The sequence below is a fragment of the Coregonus lavaretus genome (genome assembly GCF_964263955.1).
Source record: "Coregonus lavaretus genome assembly, chromosome: 19".
NCBI lineage: Eukaryota > Metazoa > Chordata > Actinopteri > Salmoniformes > Salmonidae > Coregonus > Coregonus lavaretus.
In genome coordinates, this window is record NC_140006.1 from 46635176 (window position 1) to 46652750 (window position 17575).

At 44.9% G+C, this 17575-nt stretch overlaps 1 pseudogene across 1 annotated transcript in view; it reads left to right on the forward strand.

Moving 5' to 3' along the window:
* The window catches only part of LOC311146333 (receptor-type tyrosine-protein phosphatase mu-like), a 94261-nt pseudogene that overhangs the window by 21492 nt on the left and 55194 nt on the right, over positions 1 to 17575 (forward strand). The window contains exon 6 of the transcript in view: positions 16359 to 16456. The product of the transcript in view is annotated as a receptor-type tyrosine-protein phosphatase mu-like (transcript). The remainder of the gene's footprint in view (positions 1 to 16358; positions 16457 to 17575) is intronic.

The following is a 17575-nucleotide window of genomic DNA, read 5'->3' on the forward strand; positions in this document are numbered from 1 at the left end:
CAAGACATGAAAATGGCTGTCTAGCAATGATCAACAACCAACATGATAGAGCTTGACGAATTTAAAAAAGAATAATGTGCACATTTTGTCCAGTCCAGGTGGGCAAAGCACTTAAAGACTCACAGCTGTAATTGCTGCCAAAAGGTGATTCTAACATTGACTCAGGGGTGTGAATACTTATGTAAATGAAATATGTCTATATTTGCAAAAAAATCTAAAAACCTGTTTTCACTTCATCATTATGGAGTGGGTGGGTGGGGAAAAAAATATATTTATTACATTTTTAATTAAGGCTGTAACACAACAAAAATGTGGAATAAGTCAAGTCTTTCTGAAGGCACTGTATATATATATATATATATATATATATATATATATATATATATATATACACTGTAGATTATGTGGGGTTGGAGCAGAAACCCTTCTGAACCAGTCAGAAGGTCTAGATTATGTGGGGTTGGAGCAGAAACCCTTCTGAACCAGTCAGAAGGTCTAGATTATGTGGGGGTGGAGCAGAAACCCTTCTGAACCAGTCAGAAGGTCTAGATTATGTGGGGTTGGAGCAGAAACCCTTCTGAACCAGTCAGAAGGTCTAGATTATGTGTGGGTGGAGCAGAACCCCTTCTGAACCAGTCAGAAGGTCTAGATTATGTGTGGGTGCAGCAGAAACCCTTCTGAACCAGTCAGAAGGTCTAGATTATGTGGGGGTGGAGCAGAAACCCTCTGATCCCTTGATAGATCAAGACAGGGAGAGGGAGAGAGAAGGAAGTAGAAATCAATGCAGAGTGACTGAGTGACTGTACCTAGTGCCAGAGTGTGTCTGCCTGCCTGCTGACTGCCGGCTCCGTGTACATTTTAATGTGTGGCAGGCTCAGTGTTGTTCAGGAGTTTTATGGCACGCCGTCTAGAGGAATACTATAGCTGTCTCCCCCACTACTTCACAGGAGAATAACGGTGTGTGTGTGTGTGTGTGTGTGTGTAGTCCCTTAACTTAGTGTGTGACAGCTGGAAGTGGTTTTCCAGGAGCTGCTCTTCTCTACTGTAGTACCTCCTCAAACCTCGATTGCTCCCTGACCTCTGGTTCCTTTCCGGCCTATTTTAAAACTGCTTTGTTCCAACCTCTCCTTAAAACCTCTCTCTAGACCCCTCCTCACTGGGTGGGTGGGAATCTCCGGCATTGCCCTTGAATGGTTCAGGTCATATCAACGTGGCAGACGTTTCTCATGGGCATGGGTGTTTAAGTATCGTCCCCAGAACCTATTCACTATGGTGTCCCTCAGGGGTCAATTCTGGGCCCCATCCTTTTTCCCCTGTATATGTTTCCCCTTAGTGACATCATCTGCAATCATAACATTCCGTTTCACTGCTACAGTGGGGGAAAAAAATATTTAGTCAGCCACCAATTGTGCAAGTTCTCCCACTTAAAAAGATGAGAGAGGCCTGTAATTTTCACCATAGGTACACGTCAACTATGACAGACAAAATGAGAAAAGAAATTCCAGAAAATCACATTGTAGGATTTTTTATGAATTTATTTGCAAATTATGGTGGAAAATAAGTATTTGGTCAATAACAAAAGTTTCTCAATACTTTGTTATATACCCTTTGTTGGCAATGACACAGATCAAATGTTTTCTGTAAGTCTTCACAAGGTTTTCACACACTGTTGCTGGTATTTTGGCCCATTCCTCCATGCAGATCTCCTCTAGAGCAGTGATGTTTTGAGGCTGTCGCTGGGCAACACAGACTTTTAACTCCCTCCAAAGATTTTCTATGGGGTTGAGATCTGGAGACTGGCTAGGCCACTCCAGGACCTTGAAATACTTCTTACGAAGCCACTCCTTCTTTGCCCGGGCGGTGTGTTTGGGATCATTGTCATGCTGAAAGACCCAGCCACGTTTCATCTTCAATGCCCTTGCTGATGGAAGGAGGTTTTCACTCAAAATCTCACGATACATGGCCCCATTCATTCTTTCCTTTACACGGATCAGTGGTCCTGGTCCCTTTGCAGAAAAACAGCCCCAAAGCATGATGTTTCCACCCCCATGCTTCACAGTAGGCATGGTGTTCTTTGGATGCAACTCAGCATTCTTTGTCCTCCAAACACGACGAGTTGAGTTTTTACCAAAAAGTTATATTTTGGTTTCATCTGACCATATGACATTCTCCCAATCCTCTTCTGGATCATCCAAATGCACTCTAGCAAACTTCAGACGGGCCTGGACATGTACTGACTTAAGCAGGGGGACACGTCTTGCACTGCAGGATTTGAGTCCCTGACGGCGTAGTGTGTTACTGATGGTAGGCTTTGTTACTTTGGTCCCAGCTCTCTGCAGGTCATTCACTAGGTCCCCCTGTGTGGTTCTGGGATTTTTGCTCACCGTTCTTGTGATCATTTTGACCCCACGGGGTGAGATCTTGCGTGGAGCCCCAGATCGAGGGAGATTATCAGTGGTCTTGTATGTCTTCCATTTCCTAATAATTGCTCCCACAGTTGATTTCTTCAAACCAAGCTGCTTACCTATTGCAGATTCAGTCTTCCCAGCCTGGTGCAGGTCTACAATTTTGTTTCTGGTGTCCGTTGACAGCTCTTTGGTCTTGACCATAGTGGAGTTTGGAGTGTGACTGTTTGAGGTTGTGGACAGGTGTCTTTTATACTGATAACAAGTTCAAACAGGTGCCATTAATACAGGTAACGAGTGGAGGACAGAGGAGCCTCTTAAAGAAGAAGTTACAGGTCTGTGAGAGCGAGAAATCTTGCTTGTTTGTAGGTGACCAAATACTTATTTTCCACCATAATTTGCAAATAAATTCATAAAAAATCCTACAATGTGATTTTCTGGATTTTTTTTCTCTCAATTTGTCTGTCATAGTTGACGTGTACGTATGATGAAAATTACAGGCCTCTCTCATCTTTTTAAGTGGGAGAACTTGCACAATTGCTGGCTGACTAAATACTTTTTTTCCCCTCTGTATGTGGAAGACACGCAGCTCTATTTACCAATCAGACCCAGTGACCAAGCTAGCATAGCTAACCTTCAGACCCAATGACCAAGCTAGCGTAGCTAACCTTCAGACCCAGTGACCAAGCTAGCATAGCTGACCTTCAGACCCAGTGACCAAGCTAGCGTTGCTAACCTTCAGACCCAGTGACCAAGCTAGCGTAGCTAACCTTCAGACCCAGTGACCAAGCTAGCGTAGCTAACCTTCAGACCCAGTGACCAAGCTAGCGTAGCTAACCTTCAGACCCAGTGACCAAGCTAGCGTAGCTAACCTTCAGACCCAGTGACCAAGCTAGCGTAGCTAACCTTCAGACCCAGTGACCAAGCTAGCGTAGCTAACCTTCAGACCCAGTGACCAAGCTAGCGTAGCTAACCTTCAGACCCAGTGACCAAGCTAGCGTAGCTAACCTTCACAACTGTCTTGCTGACATCAAATGTTGGATATCTGACATTTTTCTCCAGCTTAATGATAAGAATCAGAGGTTGTTTTATTTGGCCCCCACATTGCTAGAACCCAGATTGTAAATAATCTTGGTCATTTTGTCCACCAATGTAAAGCCTACTGTCACGCCCTGACTCTGGGGACTCTTATTTGTTGAGTCAGGGTGTGTATTTTCTATGTTGTGTAGGTCTTTGTTATAAGTCTAGTATGTCTAGATCTATGTTGGCCGGTGTGGTTCCCAATCAGAGGCAGCCGTCGCTCGTTGTCTCTGATTGGGGACCATACTTAGGCAGCCTATTGGCACTAGTGGGTTGTGGGATCTTGTTCTGTATAAGGTTTGTACCTTAGGACTTCACGTGTCATTTCGTTTATTGTTTTGTCGTGTGTTTATTCGTGTAACAAAACATGTTTGCATATCACGCTGCGCCTTGGTCTGACCCGTTCATCAACGATCGTGACACCTACGGCCAGAAACCATGCAGCTCGAGGTTCAGGTCAGGTCACGGTCTTCTTTGACCGTTGACCTGAACCTCGAGCTGCACGTAAAGGAAGGTTGTCCAATCCTGCTTTTATCATCTAAGAAATATAACTAACTTTATTTCAGTCACTGATCTGGAGAAAGTTATACATGTTTTTATTTCCTCACGCCTAGATTACTGTAACTCTTTGCATACCTGTGTCAGTCAGAAACATACCCGTGTCAGTCAGAAACATACCTGTGTCAGTAAGAAACATACCCGTGTCAGTCAGAAACATACCTGTCTCAGTCAGAAACATACCTGTGTCAGGCAGAAACATACCTGTCTCAGTCAGAAACATACCTGTGTCAGTCAGAAACATACCTGTGTCAGTCAGAAACATACCTGTCTCAGTCAGAAACATACCTGTGTCAGTCAGAAACATACCCGTGTCAGTCAGAAACATACCTGTGTCAGTAAGAAACATACCTGTGTCAGTAAGAAACATACCTCTCTCAGTCAGAAACATACCTGTGTCAGTCAGAAACATACCCGTGTCAGTCAGAAACATACCTGTGTCAGTCAGAAACATACCTGTGTCAGTCAGAAACATACCTGTCTCAGTCAGAAACATACCCGTGTCAGTCAGAAACATACCTGTGTCAGTAAGAAACATACCTGTGTCAGTAAGAAACATACCTCTCTCAGTCAGAAACATACCTGTCTCAGTCAGAAACATACCTGTGTCAGTCAGAAACATACCTGTGTCAGTCAGAAACATACCTGTGTCAGTCAGAAACATACCCGTGTCAGTCAGAAACATACCTGTCTCAGTCAGAAACATACCTGTGTCAGTCAGAAACATACCCGTGTCAGTCAGAAACATACCTGTGTCAGTCAGAAACATACCTGTCTCTGTCAGAAACATACCTGTGTCAGTCAGAAACATACCTGTGTCAGTCAGAAACATACCTGTGTCAGTCAGAAACATACCCGTGTCAGTCAGAAACATACCTGTCTCAGTCAGAAACATACCTGTGTCAGTCAGAAACATACCCGTGTCAGTCAGAAACATACCTGTCTCGGTCAGAAACATACCCGTGTCAGTCAGAAACATACCTGTGTCAGTCAGAAACATACCCGTGTCAGTCAGAAACATACCTGTCTCGGTCAGAAACATACCCGTGTCAGTCAGAAACATACCTGTGTCAGTCAGAAACATACCCGTGTCAGTCAGAAACATACCTGTGTCAGTCAGAAACATACCTGTGTCAGTCAGAAACATACCTGTGTCAGTCAGAAACATACCCGTGTCAGTCAGAAACATACCTGTCTCAGTCAGAAACATACCTGTGTCAGTCAGAAACATACCCGTGTCAGTCAGAAACATACCTGTCTCGGTCAGAAACATACCCGTGTCAGTCAGAAACATACCTGTGTCAGTCAGAAACATACCCGTGTCAGTCAGAAACATACCTGTCTCGGTCAGAAACATACCCGTGTCAGTCAGAAACATACCCGTCTCAGTCAGAAACATACCTGTGTCAGTCAGAAACATACCTGTGTCAGTCAGAAACATACCCGTGTCAGTCAGAAACATACCTGTGTCAGTCAGAAACATACCTGTGTCAGTCAGAAACATACCCGTGTCAGTCAGAAACATACCTGTGTCAGTCAGAAACATACCCGTGTCAGGCAGAAACATACCTGTGTCAGTCAGAAACATACCTGTGTCAGTCAGAAACATACCTGTGTCAGTCAGAAACATACCCGTGTCAGTCAGAAACATACCTGTGTCAGTCAGAAACATACCTGTGTCAGTCAGAAACATACCCGTGTCAGTCAGAAACATACCTGTGTCAGTCAGAAACATACCCGTGTCAGTCAGAAACATACCTGTGTCAGTCAGAAACATACCTGTGTCAGTCAGAAACATACCTGTGTCAGTCAGAAACATACCTGTGTCAGTCAGAAACATACCTGTGTCAGTCAGAAACATACCCGTGTCAGTCAGAAACATACCTGTCTCAGTCAGAAACATACCTGTGTCAGTCAGAAACATACCCGTGTCAGTCAGAAACATACCTGTCTCGGTCAGAAACATACCCGTGTCAGTCAGAAACATACCTGTGTCAGTCAGAAACATACCCGTGTCAGTCAGAAACATACCTGTCTCGGTCAGAAACATACCCGTGTCAGTCAGAAACATACCCGTCTCAGTCAGAAACATACCTGTGTCAGTCAGAAACATACCTGTGTCAGTCAGAAACATACCCGTGTCAGTCAGAAACATACCTGTGTCAGTCAGAAACATACCTGTGTCAGTCAGAAACATACCCGTGTCAGTCAGAAACATACCTGTGTCAGTCAGAAACATACCCGTGTCAGGCAGAAACATACCTGTGTCAGTCAGAAACATACCTGTGTCAGTCAGAAACATACCTGTGTCAGTCAGAAACATACCCGTGTCAGTCAGAAACATACCTGTGTCAGTCAGAAACATACCTGTGTCAGTCAGAAACATACCCGTGTCAGTCAGAAACATACCTGTGTCAGTCAGAAACATACCCGTGTCAGTCAGAAACATACCTGTGTCAGTCAGAAACATACCTGTGTCAGTCAGAAACATACCTGTCTCAGTCAGAAATCACATCATCGCCTACAGTTAGTTTAAAATGCTGCAGCTCGGCTTTTAACAGGCACCAGGAAATGTAACCATAACACACCTATTTTAGCTTCTCTACACTGGCTACCAGTCACTTTTAGATACATTTTAAAATGCCCCATCCTATATCTCAGATCTTTCATCTCCTTACGAGCCAGGACGCAGCCTGAGATTGCAAGTTATTGTTTTTCATCATGAATCTTGTTCTGGAGGCAGCTATACAGAATGGTCACTAGCTAGCACAAAGTCATAAAATATGATTTAAACCTAAACTTAACCCTAACCTTAACCACACTGCTAACCCGAATGCCTAACCCTAATCTTAAATTAAATTAAGAACATTTTTGTTTTCATGAATTTGTACAATATATAACCAATTTTGACTTTGCAGCTGGTCTATCTAAGAGGCAATCGCTCAGTTCTACCTCCAGGACAAGACTCAACAATATAGGTCAACCTGCCCTGAGATCCTCTGGTAGGGCATTGTTGTCCATTCCAAAGTCTAGGTTGAAAACTAAAGGAGACCATTAGGGACCCTAGACTTTGGAATGGTCTGCCAGAGGACATCAGGCTTGCAGACTCAGTGCCTCTTTTTCAGTATCTGCTGAAGACACACTTTTATAAAGATGCTTTTAATTTATGATTTCAATGTACGATTTAATTTAGCTATCTTTTTTTAAATTCCTCCTTCCTCCTGTCTTTGTTTCTGTGTTAGTACTTGTGTTTTATTATTATTTGATGATGTGAAGCACTTTGTTACTTGTATTGAACAGCACTATACAAACAAAGCTATTCTTCTTCTTCTTAGTGCTAGACTAAAAGGCCTGTTTAATGGAGAATCTGAGAGTTCTTCTTTTAATGGAGAATCTGAGAGTTCTTCTTTAAATGGAGAATCTGAGAGTTCTTCTTTAAATGGAGAATCTGATAGTTCTTCTTTTAATGGAGAATCTGAGAGTTCTTCTTTAAATGAAGAATCTGAGAGTGCATCTTTTAATTGAGAATCTGAGAGTTCTTCTTTAAATGGAGAATCTGATAGTTCTTCTTTTAATGGAGAATCTGAGAGTGCTTCTTTTAATGGAGAATCTGAGAGTTCTTCTTTAAATGGAGAATCTGAGAGTTATTCTTTTAATGGAGAATCTGAGAGTTATTCTTTTAATGGAGAATCTGAGAGTTCTTCTTTTAATGGAGAATCTGAGAGTTCTTCTTTAAATGGAGAATCTGAGAGTTCTTCTTTTAATGGAGAATCTGAGAGTTCTTCTTTTAATGGAAAATCTGAGAGTTCTTCTTTTAATGGAGAATCTGAGAGTTCTTATTTTAACCTCTAAGGGATCGGTGTCCCCTATAACGAGGTGTTATAACCTGCAGTAACAGTAACACTAGACACTTTATCTAACACATTTGGCTTCATCTCTCACTTGGCAATAGGCCCCCATTGGATCATTTAGCATATACTGTAAAACTGGGTGATATTATGTTAGTGAGACACACACAAACCAGAGAAAACCTACACACCAGATGTCCCGCTTAGCTCAGAGTACCGCTCCCACACTTCTGAATAGTCAGAACGATCCCGCTGGGACGGGAGTGGGAGGGAGAGGAGTAGGATGGGAACCAGTTTGGGGAGACAGAGAGTCTTTCAGAGAGAGAGGGAGAAGGAGAGAGACTGGAGGAGAGGAGTTTGAGGGGAACCAGTTTGGGGACACAGGAAGTCTCTCAGAGAGAGAGAGAGACTGGAGGAGATGAGTTTGAGGGGAACCAGTTTGGGGACACAGGAAGTCTCTCAGAGAGAGAGAGAGACTGGAGGAGAGGAGTGGGAGGGGAACCAGTTTGGGGAGACAGGAAGTCTCTCAGAGAGAGAGAGAGACTGGAGGAGATGAGTTTGAGGGGAACCAGTTTGGGGACACAGGAAGTCTCTCAGAGAGAGAGAGAGACTGGAGGAGAGGAGTGGGAGGGGAACCAGTTTGGGGAGACAGGAAGTCTCTCAGAGAGAGAGAGAGACTGGAGGAGATGAGTTTGAGGGGAACCAGTTTGGGGAGACAGGAAGTCTCTCAGAGAGAGAGAGAGAGACTGGATGAGAGGAGATTGAGGGGAACCAGTTTGGGGAGACAGGAAGTCTCTCAGAGATAGAGAGAGACTGGAGGAGAGGAGTGGGAGGGGAACCAGTTTGGGGAGACAGGAAGTCTCTCAGAGAGAGAGAGAGACTGGATGAGAGGAGATTGAGGGGAACCAGTTTGGGGACACAGGAAGTCTCTCAGAGAGAGAGAGAGAGACTGGAGGAGAGGAGTGGGAGGGGAACCAGTTTGGGGAGACAGGAAGTCAAAGGGGGAGGTGTGTGTCTTTTTTTTAAACAACAGCTAGTGCACGATCTCTGATATTAAGGAAGTCTCGAGGTTCTGCTCACCTGTGTTATATCAAATTTTATTTATATATATTTTTTTTTTTTTCACCTTTATTTAACCAGGTGAGCCAGTTGAGAACAAGTTCTCATTTACAACTGCGACCTGGCCAAGATAAAGCAAAGCAGTGCGATAAAAACAACAACAACACAGAGTTACATATGGAATAAACAAAACGTACAGTCAATAACACAATAAAAAATATATATACAGTGTGTGGAAATGCAGTAAGTTATGGAGGTAAGGCAATAAATAGGCCATAGTGCAAAATAATTACAATTATAATTTAGTATTAACACTGGAGTGATAGATGTGCAGAAGATGATGTGCAAATAGAGATACTGGGGTGCAAATGAGCAAAATAAATAACAATGTAAATAACAATATGGGGATGAGGTAGTTGGGTGGGCTAATTACAGATGGGCTGTGTACATGTGCAGTGATCGGTAAACTGCTCTGACAACTGATGCTTAAAGATAGTGAGGGAGATAAGTGTCTCCAGCTTCAGAGATTTTTGCAGTTCGTTCCAGTCATTTGCAGCAGAGAACTGGAAGGAATGGCGACCAAAGGAGGTGTTGGCTTTGGGGATGACCAGTGAGATATACCTGCTGGAACGCATACTACGGGTGGGTGTTGCTATGGTGACCAATGAGCTAAGATAAGGCGGGGATTTGCCTAGAAGTGGTTTATAGATGGCCTGGAGCCAGTGGGTTTGGCGACGAATATGTAGTGAGGACCAGCCAACAAGAGCGTACAGGTCACAGTGGTGAGTAGTATATGGGGCTTTGGTGACAAAACGGATGGCACTGTGATAGACTACATCCAATTTGCTGAGTAGAGTGTTGGAGGCTATTTTGTAAATGACATCGCTGAAGTCAAGGATCGGTAGGATAGTCAGTTTTACGAGGGCATGTTTAGCAGCATGAGTGAAGGAGGCTTTGTTGCGAAATAGGAAGCCGATTCTAGATTTAACTTTGGATTGGAGATGCTTAATGTGAGTCTGGAAGGAGAGTTTACGGTCTAACCAGACACCTAGGTATTTGTAGTTGTCCACATATTCTAAGTCAGACCCGCCGAGAGTAGTGATTCTAGTCGGGCAGGCGGGTGCAAGCAGCGTTTGATTGAAGAGCATGCATTTAGTTTTACTAGCGTTGCAGAGCAGTTAGAGGCCACGGTAGGAGTGTTGTATGGCATTGAAGCTCGTTTGGAGGTTTGTTAACACAGTGTCCAATGAAGGGCCAGATGTATACAAAATGGTGTCGTCTGCGTAGAGGTGGATCTGAAAGTCACCAGCAGCAAGAGCTACATCATTGATATACACAGAGAATAGAGTCGGCCCGAGAATTGAACCCTGTGGCACCCCCATAGAGACTGCCAGAGGTCCAGACAACAGGCCCTCCGATTTGACACATTGAATTCTATCTGAGAAGTAGTTGGTGAACCAGGCGAGGCAGTCATTTGAGAAACCAAGGCTATTTAGTCTGCCAATAAGAATGCGGTGATTGACAGAGTCAAAAGCCTTGGCCAGGTCGATGAAGACGGCTGCACAGTACTGTCTTTTATCGATCGCGGTTATTATATAGTTTAGGACCTTGAGCGTGGCTGAGGTACACCCATGACCAGCTCGGAAACCAGATTGCATAGCAGAGAAGGTACGGTGGGATTCGAAATGGTCGGTGATCTGTTTGTTAACTTGACTTTCAAATACTTTCGAAAGGCAGGGCAGGATGGATATAGGTCTGTAACAGTTTGGATCTAGAGTGTCACCCCCTTTGAAGAGGGGGATGACCGCGACAGCTTTCCAATCTCTGGGGATCTCAGACGATACGAAAGAGAGGTTGAACAGGCTGGTGATAGGGGTTGCGACAATTTTGGCGGCTAATTTTAGAAAGAAAGGGTCCAGATTGTCTAGCCCAGCTGATTTGCAGCTCTTTCAGAACATCAGCTATCTGAAGTTGGGTGAAGGAGAAGCGGGGGGGGGGGGGGGGGCATGGGCAAGTTGCAGCGGAGGGTGCAGAGCTGGTGGCCGGGGTAGGGGTAGCCAGGTGGAAAGCATGGCCAGCCGTAGCAAAATGCTTGTTGAAATTCTCGATTATTGTAGATTTATCGGTGGTGATAGTGTTTCCTAGCCTCAGTGCAGTGGGCAGCTGGGAGGAGGTGCTCTTATTCTCCATGGACTTTACAGTGTCCCAAAACTTTTTGGAGTTAGTGCTACAGGATGCAAATTTATGTTTGAAAAAGTTAGCCTTCGCTTTCCTAACTGATTGTGTATATTGGTTCTTGACTTCCCTGAAAAGTTGCATATCGCGGGGGCTGTTCGATGCTAATGCAGTACGCCACAGGATGTTTTTGTGCTGGTCAAGGGCAGTCAAATCTGGGGTGAACCAGGGGCTATATCTCATGATAAGCTGTAGACCGTACTATTTACCAAGATATATTTTTCGTAGCTGTCTATTAACCACCCCAAACTGATGCTGGCACTAAGACTGCTCTCAACGAGCTGTATAGGGCCAAAACATTTTCTGTATCTTCAATTTAATCATACTAGAAAGTGTGTGCCCTCAGGCCTGGAGAGAAGCTAAAGTTATTCCCCTACCTAAGAATAGCAAAGCCACCTTAACTGGCTCAAATAGCTGACCAATCAGCCTGTTACCAACCCTTAGTAAACTTTTGGAAAAATGTGTGTTTGACCAGATAAAATGCTATTTTACGGTAAACAAATTGACAACATACTTTCAGCACGCTTATAGTGAAGGACATTCAACAAGCACAGCACTGACACAAGTGACTGATGATTGGCTGAGAGAAATTGATGATCAAAAGATTGTGGGGGCTGTTTTGTTAGACTTTTCACATTATCGATCATAGTCTGTTGCTGGAAAAACGTATGTGTTATGGCTTTACACCCCCTGCTATATTGTGGATAAAGAGTTACCTGTCTAACAGAACACAGAGGGTGTTCTTTAATGGAAGCCTCTCCAACAAAATCCAGGCAGAATCAGGAATTCCCCAGGGCAGCTGTCTAGGCCCCTTACTTTTTTCAATCTTTACTAACGACATGCCACTGGCTTTGAGTAAAGCCAGTGTGTCTAAATAATAAAATAATATAATATAATATGCCATTTAGCAGACGCTTTTACCCAAAGCGATTTACAGTCATGTGTGCATACATTATGTATGCGGATGACGCAACACTATACAGGTCAGCTACCACAGCGATTGAAATGACAGCAACACTTAACAAAGAGCTGCAGTTAGTTTCAGAATGGGTGGCAAGGAATAAGTTAGTCCTAAATATTTCAAAAACAATACGCAGTGTATTTGGGACAAACCATTTACTAAACCCTAAACCTCAAATTAATCTTGTAAATGAATAATCTGGAAATTGAGCAAGTCGAGGATACTAAATTGGTTGGAGTAACCCTGGATTGTAAACTGCCATGGTCTAAACATATTGATACAACAGTAGCTAGGATGGGGAAAAGTCTGTCTATAATAAAGTGCTACTTTGCATTCTTAACAGCGCTATCAACAAGGCAGGTCCTACAGGCCTTAGTTTTGTCGCACCTGGACTACTGTTCAGTCGTGTGGTCAGGTGTCACAAAGAGGGACTTAGGAAAATTGCAATAGGCTCAGAACAGGGCAGCACGGCTGGCCCTCGGATGTACACAGAGCGCTAAAAATAATATGCATGTCAATCTCTCCTGGCTCAAAGTGGAGGAGAGATTGACATCATCACTACTTGTATTTGTGAGAGGGATTGACATGTTGAATGCACCGAGCTGTCTGTTTGAACTACTGGCACACAGCTCGGACACCCATGCATACCCCACAAGACATGCCACCAGAGGTCTCTTCACAATCCCCAAGTCAAGAACAGACTATGGGAGGCGCACAGTACTACATAGAGCCATGACTACATGGAACTCTATTCCAGGTACACCTGGATGTTGTGTTATAGATATGTGGTAGTAGAGTAGGGGCCTGAGGGCACACACTTAATATGTTGTGAAATCTGTTATGAATGTATTGTAATGTTTTTAAAATTGTATAACTGCCTTAATTTTGCTGGACCCCGGGAAGAGCAGCTGCTGAATGGGGATCCATAATAAATACAAATACAAATAAGAAAACAATGCTAATCCAGAAGTGGCGCTCCTAGTGGCCACTTCTGGATTAATCAAAACTGAAAACTGAAATCTGTTTTACCTAATTTCACCTGTGCAACTAGAGGCAAAAAAAAACTCTAGATCATCTCCACACACATAAACGCATACAAAGCTCTCCCTCGCCTTCCATTTGTCAAATCTGACCATATCTACATTAAAAACTCAAACAGGAAGTACCAGTGACGCGCTCAATACAGAAGTGGTCAGATGATGGGGATGCTAAACTACAGGACTGGTTCAGACTGGAATATGTTCCAGGATTCATCCGATGGCATTGAGGAGTATACCACATCAGTCACCGGCTTCATTAATAAGTGCATCGACGACGTCGTCCCCACAGTGACCGTATGTACATATCCCAACCAGAAGCCATGGATTACGCACTGAGCTAAAGGCTAGAGCTGCCGCTTTCAAGGAGCGGGACTCTAACCCGGACGCATATAAGAAATCCCGCTATGCCCTCCGACGAACCATCAAACAGGCAAAGCGTCAATACAGGACTAAGATTGATTCCTACTACACCGGCTCTGACTCTCGTCGGATGTGGCAGGGCTTGCAAACTATCACGGACTACAAAGGGAAACGAGGCTGCCCAGTGACACAAGCCTACCAGACAATCTAAATGCATTCTATGCTCGCTTCAAGGCAAGCAACACTGAACCATGTATGAGAGTACCAGCTGTTCTGGACAACTTGTGATCACGCTCTCCGTAGCCGATGTGAGTAAGACCTTTAAACAGGTCAACATTCACAAGGCCACAGGTTCAGACGGATTACCAGGACGCGTACTCAAAGCATGCGCTGACCAGCTGGCAAGTGTATTCACTGACATTTTCAACCTCTCCCTGTCCCAGTCTGTAATACCTACATGTTTCAAACTGACGGGCCGACCCCAGGTGGTGAGGATAGGCAACAACACATCCGCCACACTGATCTTCAACACGGGGGGCCCCTCAAGGGTGTGTGCTTAGTCCCCTCCTGTACTCCCTGTTCACCCACGACTACGTGGCCGACGCACGACTCCAACACCGTCATTAAGTTTTGCCGACGATACGACGGTGGTAGGCCTGATCACCGGTGACGATGAGACAGCCAATAGGGAGGAGGTCAGAGACCTGGTAGTGTGGTGCCAGGACTACAACCTCTCCATCAACATCAGCAAGACAAAAGGAGCTGATCGTGGACTACAGGAAACGGAGGGCTGAGCACGCCCACATTCACATCTACGGGGCTGTAGTGGAGCGGGTTGAGAGCTTCAGGTTCCTCAGTGTCTACATCACCAACAAACTATCATGGTCCAAGCACACCAAGACAGTTGTGAAGAGGGCACGACAGCGCCTCTTCCCCATCAGGAGGCTTAAAAGATTTGGCATGGGATCCTCAAAGTTCTACAGCTGCTCCATTGAGAGCATCTTGACTGGCTGCATCACCGCCTGGTATGGCAACTGCTCGGCATCCGACCGCAAAGGCGCTACAGAGGGTAGTGCGTACAGCCCAGTACATCACTGGGGCCCAAGCTTCCTGCCTTACAGGAGAGAGAAGGAAAAGAGACTTGAGGAGACTTAGAAGAGAGTACAGACTCACATCATGAGTGAATCAACAGAGAGAAGGATAGAGAGTTTTAACCAAATTTGCCAAGCACACACACACACTCACACACTCACACTCACACAGGGGACTAAGCGTTGTGGGTCTACTGATCATAAAACTGTCATTAACCAGCTGCTACTGCTGCACTTCTCTGTGTGTGTGTGTGTGTGTGTGTGTGTGTGTGTGTGTGTGTGTGTGTGTGTGTGTGTGTGTGTGTGTGTGTGTGTGTGTGTGTGTGTGTGTGTGTGTGTGTGTGTGTGTGTGTGTGTGTGTGTGTGTGTGTGACCTCCAGGTAATACATATTAACTATGCGGTAGGATGCACAGGGATTTGCTTTCCTCTAATTAATTTGTCAGAAGTACGTTTCATCCAGTAGGCGGTTGATTAAAAACAATATTAATTTGAATTAACTAGATTCATAATTGAATTCCTATCAATTTGCAATTATTGCTCAGTGAAGTTTTAAATAGGGGATGGGTTGGATGGCTGCCCAGTGATTGGTTGTGACACATATGAACAGGCCTTATGGTGTGACAGGGTAGCACCTGGTGATTGGTTGAAACACACCAACACGGACGTGAAGAGGGCACGACAACACCTCTTCCCCCTCAGGAGGCTGAAAAGTTTTTGCATGGGCCCTCAGATGTTCAAAAAGTTCTACAGCTGCACCATCGAGAGGATCCTGACTGGTTGCATCACCGCCTGGTATGGCAACTGCTTGGCATCCGACCGCAAGGCACTACAGAGGGTAGTGCGTACAGCCCAGTACATCACTGGGTCCGATCTCTGTGCCTTCCAGGACCTCTATACCAGGCTGTGTCAGAGGAAGGCCATAAAATTGTCTCCAGCCACCCAAGTCATAGACTGTTCTCTCTGCTACCGCACGGCAAGCGGTACCGATGCACCAAGTCTGGAACCAACAGGACCCTGAACAGCTTCTACCCCCAAGCCATAAGATTGCTAAATAGTTAGTTAAATAGTTAACCAATAGCTACCCGGACTATCTGCATTGACCCTTTTTGACTCATCACATACTGTTACTGTTTATTATCTATCCTGTTGCCTAGTCACTTTACCCCTACCTATATGTACATATCTACCTCAATGACCTCGTACCCCTGCACATCGACTCAGTACCCCGTACCCTGTGTATAAGTTATCATTACTCATCGTGTATCTATTCCTCTGGTTATAATTGTTCTATTATTTCTGTATTTTATTTCTCTCTGCAATGTTGGGAAGGGCCTGTAAGTAAGTAAGCATCTCACTGTTGGTCTACACCTTTTGTTTACCAAGCATGTACCGAATGTATTTCATTTAAATAAAGGTTCAATAAAAAAAATATGTTTTGACACATATAAACAGGCTCTCCATCTCTCTCTCTCCTCTCTCTCTCTCTCTCTCTCTCTCTCTCTCTCTCTCTCTCTCCATCTCTCTCTCTCATCTCTCTCTCCATCTCGCTCTCTCTCTCTCTCTCTCTCCATCTCTCTCTCTCATCTCTCTCTCCATCTCGCTCTCTCTCTTACTTCCTCTCTCTCTCCATCTCTCTCTCACTCTCTCTTACTTCCTCTCTCTCCATCTCTCCCTCTCTCTCTCTCTCTCTCTCTCTCCATCTCTCACCCCTCCCCACCAGGTCCGATGCAGGAGACAGTGTTTGACTTCTGGAGGATGGTGTGGCAGGAGAACACTGCTGCTATTGTCATGGTCACCAACCTGGTGGAAGTAGGCAGGGTGAGTACACTACTGACTGTCTGAAAGTACAGCCTATTCCATTACTTAGTGCTACGTCAGTAGGGACTGTGCCTAATGTGTGAATCTCAAATGACACACAATTCCTTCATAGTACACGTCTATGTGGCTCTGACCAACAGTAGGGCACTATGTGAGGAGTAGGGTTCTATTTGAGACCAGGCCTATATGTTTCAGGCTCTACTGTACCATAGGGCCGTTTGGTAAGTTGCTGCTGTACTTAGTGAGCTGTGTCCCTGCCAGTTAGCTGCTCTCTATCTCCCTCTTTCTCTCTCTCCCCTCTCTTTCCATCTCTACACTCTCTATCTCTCTCTGCCTCTCCCCCCCACCCTATCCTCTCCCCTTTCTCCCTTCCCCCTCCCCCTCTCTCTCTCCAGATCAGTGTGAGGAAACTGATTGATGGTGTTCATTATGGTGGAGGAGTTGAGGCGAGTGACTGATTGACTGGCTGACTACTGTTACTGTTGACTGCATCTGTAGCAGGAGAGTAAAGATACTAGACGTATACCAGGCCACCAGGCAGACAGACAGACAGACAGACAGACAGACAGACAGACAGACAGAACAAGCAAACAGACAGACAGACAGACAGACAGAACAAGCAAGCAGACAGGCAGACAGACAGAACAAGCAAGCAGACAGGCAGACAGACAGACAGAACAAGCAAGCAGACAGGCAGACAGGCAGACAGACAGACAGACAGACAGACAGACAGACAGACAGACAGACAGACAGACAGACAGACAGACAGACAGAACAGGAAGACAGACACAACACAGACATACAGACAGAACTGGCAGACAGACAGAACAGACAGACAGGACACAGACAGACAGACAGACAGAACTGGAAGGCAGGCAGACAGACAGACAGAACAAGCAGACAGACAGACAGGCAGACAGACAGACAAGCAGACAGACAGACAGACATGCAGGCAGACAGAACACAGACAGAACACAGACAGACAGACAGACAGAACTGGCAGGCAGGCAGACAGACAGACAGAACAAACAGACAGACAGACAGACAGACAGGCAGACAGACAGACAGACAGACAGACAAGCAGACAGACAGACAGACAGAACACAGACAGACATACAG